The 7964-nt window shown below is 47.4% G+C and overlaps 1 protein-coding gene across 4 annotated transcripts in view; it reads left to right on the top strand.

Annotated features, from left to right (window-relative positions):
• Positions 1-928: 928 nt before the first annotated feature.
• KDM4C (lysine demethylase 4C) overlaps positions 929-7964 on the top strand; it is a 424788-nt gene continuing 417752 nt past the window's right edge. For 2 of the 4 annotated variants that reach the window (XR_002771056.1, XM_003782886.2), the window contains exon 1: positions 929-1757. The gene's annotated coding sequence lies outside the window, so the exon portion shown is untranslated. The remainder of the gene's footprint in view (positions 1758-7964) is intronic. The other 2 variants (XM_023507999.1, XM_023507997.1) reach the window with 2 other exon arrangements.

Raw genomic sequence — 7964 nt, 5'->3', positions numbered from 1 at the left:
TCAGAAGCCTTAGCCCAATAATCCCCTTAGCCTTCGCTTAATTAAGCAAATTCCATCTGTCCTCACAATGCCCATCCCAGTAAGAAAAGGGTCCAAGGGTGTGGTAAGTGGTGTTAAGATTTTTGTTTTTGAGACAGAGTCCCACTATGTCACCGTCTGTGTGTGCCACAGGCGCGGAGCCGTGTTAAGATATTTTTAAAAAGCGAAATCTTGGGCTGCGCCTGTGGCTCAGTGTGTAGGGCGCCGGCCCCATATACCGAGGGTGGCAGGTTGGAACCTGGCCCGGCCCAACAGCCAACAAACAGCCTGGTGTTGTGGCTGGCGCCTGTAGTCCCAGTTACTTGGGAGGCTGAGGCGATCGCCTAAGACCAGGAGTTGGAGCTTGCTGTGAGCTGTGTGACGCCATGGCACTCTACCGTGGTCGATAAAGTGAGACTCTGCTTCTACAAAAAAAAGTTAAAGCTTTTTAACAGAAAACTGAGCATGTTAGGCAGCCCAGGTTTGCTCACTGGCATAAAGATTCCTGCCCATCTTAACGGAGAACACTTTAGGGGAAATGCCACAAGGGACCCAGCTGGGAACTCTGCAGGAAGTTAAAAAAAAATCGTTCAGTTTTGCAAAACATCTGATGCTCAGCCATCTGTCTTTGGCAGCACAAGGACTTACAGGTCTGTGTTGTTCCTTGTGACCTTGGAAGGCGGAGTTACAGAGCAGAAGCAAGTTGTAGCAAGTTTAACTTCCCCAAGTTTTCAGGGCCCCGGAGGCACCTGCGCTTCAAATTATTTACTACCAATTCAGGTCACTGTCATCTACTTTTCCTGAGGAACCCCAGCCGGTGCTACCCTTATGCCTCTCCATCTTCTTAGGCGTACACCTGCGCGGGGCGGGAAGCGCCCTTCGTTGGTGACTAGAGTCACCAACTGTTCAGTTTCACTTCTAGAGGCTAACGACACGGCCTACTACTCTAGAGTTTTCCTAAAGGGTCGGGATATGGGGACACTCTGCACCCACTCGGTATCTCCCGTTGTGGGAAGACGGCGTTCGGGCCGAAGGGCGGAGGGAAAGCGGGTACAGAACGCTGTCATCGCTGGCCAGCAGCAACCCCCGACTTCCTCGCCAGGCTCTTCGGGGCATTCGCAGGCCCCACCCCTGGCAACGCCACTCTGACGTCCGCGCGTCGGAGGCCACCATAGGCCCGCGTCGGAGCACAGGAGGACGTGTGGCGCGTGGGCTACATCAGGTCCAACCCTTCGGGAACCCAGTAGGCGCTTCCGGGCAAGGTTCTGTGCACCTGTTCCCTCCTTCTGCTCACTCGTGTACCCGCTCTGGGGAAGAAGGGACATTCCCATCTCCAGAGAACAAAAAGATGCACAACAAGTCTAAATTAAGCACAGAGCACAAGATTGTGGCCCAAAGCAAGAAGGTGCTGGGCACCTTTAAGCTGTTTAGAAGTTCACGTGACTCACCAATTGCCGGGCCCCAGCGGTCACGTGACGGCACGCGCGCCCTCGCGTGTAGAGAGCCGGCCCTCCCAGTGCGCGCGCCTTCGCTGCTGCCTCCCACCTACCCCTCGACGGGAGGGTGAGGAGCCGCGGAGCGATCGGCGTCTGGGGCCCTGTGCGCGTGCGCAGCGAACAGCTGTCACCTAGTGCGGAACAAGTCTCCTGAATTTCCCAAATCTCCCTGGGCCAGAGGCCACAGTCTTCCTTTTCATCCTCCTCCTCTGGATCGTGTCTTCGCTCCCACCCCCGCGCCAGGTAACCGCTTTTTCGGACTCCGGGGAATGGGGGTAGCGGGGGAGGGGCCGGGGCTGGCTTCCCGGCACTGTCCCCCTCCGCTCGGCGCAGCTGGGGGCGCGGGCGTCCGTGCGAGCGGAGGCTTTGGGGCACAGACGCTCAGTCCGCGACGGCCGCGACTGTCATGTTGGAGAGGGAGCGGCCGGCTATGGTCTCTGGGGAGGGCGGAGGGGAGTCGGTCACAGTCTGCTCCGGCCCTTACGTGGGTTTGCGGGTTCGGTCCCCGGGCGTCCCATTCTCCCGGGAGCCGGAGTCGGGGTCGCGCTCCTTGGGACAGAGGAGCGCGCGGGTCGTTTGGACTCCTCTCCTTTTCGCTTCTAGCGGAGTCCGCTGCGGACTCCAGAAAGGCCGGGCCTGGTGCACCCCTCGGGGGCCTCCCTTCCCTGGGATTATCACGACCTGCAGGGTGAGAGAGATAGCTTCTCTCGAGACCACCCGTCGCAGGCGGACAGTACCTCATTTGGGTTTGTCTTTAGCAATCGCGGCTGTCCTTTGGTGTTTCTTTCCTCTCATGGGGCCATTTCTTTCTGCAATGCCTGGAGGAGTCACGATGTGTAGACAGTGAGTGCTTAATAAATGCAAGTTGGCTTAGGACGGATGGGCTAGCAGGCACAGAATGAGGTGGAGATGTGGAGGAGGAAGCCAGGGAGGCCAGGGCTCCGGACTGGAGCTGGTTATTCATACAGTGAAACCAAGGGCTCAATTCAGATGCTTTCGGCGTGGACGCCAGTCTTACCCCTTAGCGGTGCGGTGCAAGCCTAAGCTGTCTGGCTTTGGTTGTGGGCAGTACCTGGGAGGGGTTTCGTCAGATTCCACCGTCTGTGAAAGACGGGGCTAACTTCTTTTATAGTTGATAAACTACTCTGCATAAGTGATTTATGAAGCACTGTTTTGGAAGTGTATGTAGGTTAGAATTACAGTCAGTTCACCCTTATCCCGGTGAAAGTTTCTGGGAGTCACCGTTCACTTAGGTTGACGTTCACACCAAACTTTGCCCTATTTCACCAATTTTAGTTTATAGTATTTTTGTATTTTTAATTCCGGGTAACTTGGCTTCACAGTTTCTATGGCAACAGTTACGGATATATATTAATTCTGAAGCATTGTGGTTGAAAGTTAGTGGTTTTAATTTTTAAAGGTCTATTTTTACTCTGCCCTTTGCGATCACCACTCAAGTTTCCTTTCCCCCCCCCTTGTTATGTTTTTACCAAAGCTTAAAAAAAAAGACGACTAATATGGATAAATAAAAGTAAAAAATAATTTCTAAGAAAAAACAAAACAGATCACACCAAGTCTTATAGACAGTAGAAATAGAAATACTTCAAAATCATTCTACTTAATAATATACATTATTATAAAGGGGAAATTACACATATCTCACTGATGAATAAGGATGCAATATGATAAACAACATATTGACATGTTGGATTGAACATTGATGTTTAAGTAATATACATTAATCAAAATTAAATCCAATTTGTGTGAGAATTAGACATTATTATTTTTATATATATATTTTTTCCCCACACCCTCTCCTTCTCAGTCTGATCTCCCCTTCCCCTATGCCCTACCATGTCATTAATTGTCATTAATTGTCTTCATATCAAAGTTGATCAAGTTTTCTTATATTCAACTCCCCATGCTTTGTTTTGGAATGTGTTACAGATGTAATATGGTTCTGGGATTTTCTAAAGCTTTTTTTTCTCTCAGTTTTTCTTCCAATGGTATGAAAAGTTTGTACATAATCTTTACAACAACCACAGCTTGGAAGTACAATAAAATTTAAATCAGAGATTTGTTTCATTTTATGAACAGACTTTTTAAATATGGCAAGTGCTGGCTGGGCGTGGTGGCTCACGCCTATAATCCTAGCACTCTGGGTGGTCCAGCCTCTTGGGTTGCTTGCGCTCAGGAGTTCTAGACCTGCCTGAGCAAGAGTGAGACTGTGTCTCTGCTAAAAATAGAAAAACTAGCCAGGTGCTGTGGCAGGCACCTGCAGTCCTAGCTAGTGGCAGGGAGGCTAAGGCAAGAGGATCGCTTCAGCCCAAGAGTATGAGATTGCTGTGAGCTATGACACCACCACAGGGACAGAGTGAGACTCTGTGTCCAAAAAAAAAAAAAAAAATTACAAGGGCATAAACGCCTTTTAAAACATTTTTATTTTATTATATTATTGTTTTTTGCAGTTTTTGGCTGGGTCCGGGTTTTAACCCGCCACCTCTGGTATATGGGCTCAAGGAATAGGGCTTGAGCCCTGCTTGAGCACCACCATGATCCCTTTTTATCGTGAGGAGCCGCCCGACATTTTTTTTTTTTTGTAAAGACAAGAGTTTCATTTTGTCGCCCTCAGTCGAGTGCCATGTCGTCACACTGCTCACAGGAACCTCCAAGTCTAGGGCTTAAGCGATTGTCCTGCCTCAGCCTCCCAAGTCGCTGGGACTACAGGCACCTGCCACAATGCCCAGCTATTTTTTCCTTGCAGTTTGGCCAGGGCCTGTTTCAAACCCACCACCCTCAGTATATGGGCCCGGCACCCTACCCTCTGAGCCACAGGCGCTGCCCGAGGATACTCTATTAAACGCTTGGTGGGGCCTGTTGACATTTTCCTCACTACCAAGTCCACTTCTCTAGAGACTCGAATTCTCTGTGGGGCTTTGTCTTAGGGCTAGTTTGCATTTTTCTTTTCTGGATGTCCTATCTTTTCTGGAACATCCTTTTCTCAGCCAGGTGCTCACGGCTGTAATCCTAGCACTCTGGAGGGCTTAGGTGGGAGGATTGCAACCAGCCTGAGCAAGATTGAGACCCTATCTGTACTAAAAATAGAAAATGAGCGGGTGCCTGTAGTGGGGGGGAGGGAGGGGGCAGAGGCAATAGGATCACCTGAATACAAGAGTTTGGGGTTGCTGTCTTTTTTGTTCCTCCCACATTAAAAAATCCATATATCCTTATCTCTCTGCCTTTGGGAGTTATACTGCTACAGAAGATGCTGATCTTCTTCTCTTTTTTTGAGACAGAGTTTCACTATGTCACCCTCGATAGAGCGCGGTGGCATCACAGCTCACAGCAACCTCAAACTCTTGGGCTTAAGCGATTCTCTTGCCTCCCACAACGCCCAGCTATTTTTTGTTGCAGCTATTCTTGTTTAGTTGGCCTGGGCGGGGTTTGAACCCACCACCCTCGGTGTATGTGGCTGGCCCCATAATCACTGTGCTAGGGGCGCCAAGCCAAGATGCTGATTTTCTAAATCCATACTGGGCCTAATCCATTTCCTACACAAGTGATAAGAATGATTCTTTTAAGGAGCCTATTTCCCTTGTCCCTCCTTCAAGGCCTCTTATTCTGGGGAACAAGTCTTGACTCTTAGCATTGTGTCTAAGGCTTTTCTCAGCCAATCTCCTCCTCCTTGCCAAATTCAACTTTGTCCTCAGTTTCCTGGATGGGCCATTACCTTCGTCACACTTGTGTTCCCTCTGCCTTGTCTGGTATTTGACCTGCACTTCTCCGTCTGGTTAATTCCATTTCATCCTTCAGAAAGCTCTACTTAGTTGTCACTTCAAGTTAAGTCTTTCCTCAGTTCTGTACACTTGCCGTAGTAGCATTCTGTAATCTCCTTTGTAGTCTCAAACTATCATGCAATTAGTTGTATATCACTCTTCCCTCCTCACTCTCATGAATGCACAGAGATAGGTTCACATAAAAATATTGGCAGCAGTTAGTTACTCCTAGGTGATGGAATTGGGGTGATTTGTTCCTTTAATATTATGTGCATTTTCTGCATTTCCTCCTGTGAATCAGTATTACTATTGTGAACAGGGAAAAAGTAAATAAAAATCCATGTTTTAAGACTATTTCGACAACAAGAGGAGATAGAGGAAAATGAAAAATCATCAGTTATTGTCATTTTCATTTTAGTGAATTTCTAACAGTTTTTGTTTTGTTTAATAACATATGTAAGATTTTTAGTATAGGCTTGGTACCTATGGCTCAGCGGCTAGGGTGCCAGCCACATACACCAAACCTGGCAGGTTCGAATCCAGCCTGGGTCTGCCAAACAACCATGATGACTACAACAAAAAAATAGCTGGGCGTTGTGGCAGGTGCCTGTAGTCCCAGCTACTTGGAAGGCTGAAGCAAGAGAATTGCCTAAGCCTAGGAGTTGGAGGTTGCTGTTAGCTGTGATGCCACAGCACTCTACTGAGGGCAATAAGGTGAGATTTCTGTCTCTTAAAAAAAAATGACTTTTACATATATGAAAAAATTGAATAAATTGTAAAACCAGGACACATAGCAGGAAACACATATTACTCATCAAGGCCTAAAATACATACATGCATACATATATAAAATTAAGATGAAAATTTCACAAAACAGTACTTTACCACCTGGGATGTACTTTGGTACTTTTTATTTTGTTCTCTATCACAATTAGAAAAATACTAATATAATCTAAATTCAGTAGAATGGCAGTTTGAATAGCACAGCTGGAAGGCAATGAAGGAAAACTCCTCTTTGATACACAATTGCTATTTCTCATTCTTGTCTGGTGGAAAGTACTAATATAGCTTTAAACAGTCACTTTACACCCTGCCCCTTATGAAAAGAAATGACTTTTTTTTGTAGAGACAAGTCTTGCTTTATCGCCCTCCGTAGAGTACTGTGGTGTCACACAGCTCACAGCAACCTCCAACTCCTTAGGCAATTCTCCTGCCTCACCCTCCGGAGTAGCTGAGACCACAGGCGCCTGCCGCAATGCTCAGCTATTCTTTGTTGCAGTTAGCGGCAGCCGGGTTTGAACTCGCCACCCTTGATATATGGGGCCCGTGCCCTACTCACTGAACCACAGGTGCCTCCCCCGGCTATTTTTTTGTTGCAGTTGTCATTGTTGTTTAGCTGGCCCAGGCCAGGTTGGAACCTGCCAGCCTTGGTGCATGTGGCCATCTCCATGACCACTGTGCTGTGGGCGCCGAGCCTAGATCATCTAATTCACACCCACATAGGAGTAAAACTCATTTCAATCCAAGCTGGGGGTAGGGAGGATAAGGAGGGGCTTGGGGTGCTTCCACTGAATAGGCACAATGTAGGGGTGCATGAGATAACTACTAGAGGGACTCTAGCTAACAAATTTAAATTTTGTGACTTGGTTGTTTGTACCCTACCATTAACCTGAAATTAAAAAAAAAAAGTACAATTGCTAGCTTAAAGGCAATGCCTATTTTTTTTTTTTGAGACAGAGTGAACGCCCCACTGTTTTTCTTTTCTTTTCTTTTTTTTGAGACAGAGCCTCAAGCTGTCCCCCTGGGTTGAGTACCGTGGCATAGCTCACAGCAACCTCCAACTCCTGGGCTTAGGTGATTTTCTTGCCTCAGCCTCCCTGGTAGCTGAGGGAATAGCCTGCCACAATGCCCAGCTATTTTTTGTTGCAGTTTGGCTGGCGCCGGGTTTGATTTTCTTGCCTCATCCTCCCAAGTAGCTGTGGCAATAGCCTGCCGCAATGCCCAGTTATTTTTTGTTGAAGTTTGGCCAGCGCTGGATTTGCACCTGCCTCTCTTGCTATATGGGGCTGGTGCCCTACCCACTGAGCCACAGGCACCGCTCACACATTTTCTATATGTTTCCTACTACAAGTGTATTTTTGTTTCTTTTCTTTCTTTCTTTCTTTTTTTTTTTTTTTTTTGAAACAGTCTCACTATATCACCCTCAGTAGAGTGCTGTGGCATCACAACTCACAGCGACCTCAAACTCTTGGACTTAAGCGATTTTCTTGCCTCAGCCTCCCAAGTAGCCTGCCACATGTGGGCTGTTTTTTGGTTGTAGTTGTCATTGTTGTTTGGTAGGCCCGGGCCCCGCCAGCTTTGGTGTATGTGGCTGATGCCTTATGGCGCCAAGCCACAGCCCACCTTTTTAATGACTCTGTTTTGGGAACTGACCCTTGCCAGATGTGATATATGTTTGAGCACTATAATATCTTATCCTGTGAGCCACGTTTCTGCTTCTAGCCTTTATTTTTGCCTTTCTGAAGATATTAGAGCTTAAACAGCCTTGTTTTTTTATCTTTTTCCTGAAATACAGTTGTAGTTCCCCCCTGCTCTGCTCAAGCATGTTGATAAATAATGGGTGTTATTACATCTACAGCACGATGATTTGGAAAGCCTGTGTGTTTTTTTTTTT

The sequence above is a fragment of the Otolemur garnettii genome, unplaced genomic scaffold (genome assembly GCF_000181295.1).
Source record: "Otolemur garnettii isolate 467f Iridium unplaced genomic scaffold, OtoGar3 scaffold00006, whole genome shotgun sequence".
NCBI lineage: Eukaryota > Metazoa > Chordata > Mammalia > Primates > Galagidae > Otolemur > Otolemur garnettii.
Note: the sequence above shows the minus strand (reverse complement) of the source record. Positions and strands in the feature narration are given on the sequence as shown.